Raw genomic sequence first — 1,308 nt, forward strand, 5'->3', positions numbered from 1 at the left:
GAAAATAAATAAATAATGTTAAACCAGTTTCCTTAGCAACTAACCAGTCGACATAAAAAAGAAAAGGATATGTTCTGTCTGCTTTGAACTATATGCTACTACATAATTTGCTTATTATAAACTCTCTGTAGAGGAGTATCTGATGTAGGCTTTTTTTCATTACCTCCATGTCCAAAAGTCCTGGGATTTTTCAACATGTAAAGGTCATTTAAATAACAGTGTTTTTCTATCCGTTATTTAGAACAAGACTGTAAGAAACATAAACAAACCCAGAGAATTTCACTGGGTTTTTAATATCATATTGAAATAACTGATTTACCTTTGTTGTCTTTACTGTGTGAAATTGCATGAATATGACAAATGTCACAGTGAAAATACCTAGATTTGTATTTATATGAGAAATGTGATGGGAAGGTAATTTTGCAAGACTGGTAAAAACAGAATATCTTGGCGACACCATGACGAGCCAGAATCTGTAAGTGCAGCGTGGGTACTGTCTCCCTGCTACCTGGAGACAAATAATGGACACTCAGAAGGACATTCAACCCACAAAGCAGCAGCCAATGACACTTATCTGTGGGAAATGTCTCACGGAAAATGACATAAAATCCGGGAACCCAGTCAGATGCAGAGATTGTGCATACAGAATAATGTACAAGAAAAGAATTAAAAGGTTGGTGGCTTTTGACACTCAACAAAACACAGAATTCAGAGAAATGCCTTTGTTTGTATTTGGGTTTGCTGTTTTGCTTCTCATTGTTGTATGGATTTTCATCAGGACACTTACCTTTATGAAATAAAATACAAATATCAAATACCAAATACCAAATACACATGATTTCATATTTCAACCACATTGCATTTAGGTGTCTATTAATAGTTTTTATGAGAAAATTACTTCTGTTCAACTACTTGAACAATAAGAACTTATTTTTTTGTTCAATTACTGGGTGTGTAATCTGACACACAAAGGAGGTTAAAAGAGCTTCCCCAAACTACACTTTTAATCAAAACCTGAAATCCTCGGGGGCTACTGTTAAAAATGAGGGTTTCTAGAGCCCTCTAAAGGGCTGATTAAGTAAGCTCCTCGGAAACCACTCTGGCATCACCAACTGTTAACTCTCTAGCATCATATGGTATAGGATATACAGATGCACTTACTGTCAGTGTGCACACATGATTTGGAGTTATATTTTTCATTTGTTACTTGATATAGGCCTTTCTGTATCTGTATCTAATGCTTGGCTATCTATTTAAATCTTTATTTTAATTCCAGCTAATTACAGTGTTATATTAGCTTCAGGTATA

General features: G+C 34.7%; 1 pseudogene; it reads left to right on the forward strand.

Moving 5' to 3' along the window:
- Positions 1–521: 521 nt before the first annotated feature.
- On the forward strand, positions 522–800 carry LOC112825815 (DNA-directed RNA polymerases I, II, and III subunit RPABC4 pseudogene; annotated as a pseudogene).
- Positions 801–1,308: the final 508 nt, after the last annotated feature.

This window comes from Callorhinus ursinus, unplaced genomic scaffold, assembly GCF_003265705.2.
Source record: "Callorhinus ursinus isolate GAN/ISIS: 27379988/994484 unplaced genomic scaffold, GSC_fseal_2.0 scaffold4, whole genome shotgun sequence".
Lineage (NCBI taxonomy): Eukaryota > Metazoa > Chordata > Mammalia > Carnivora > Otariidae > Callorhinus > Callorhinus ursinus.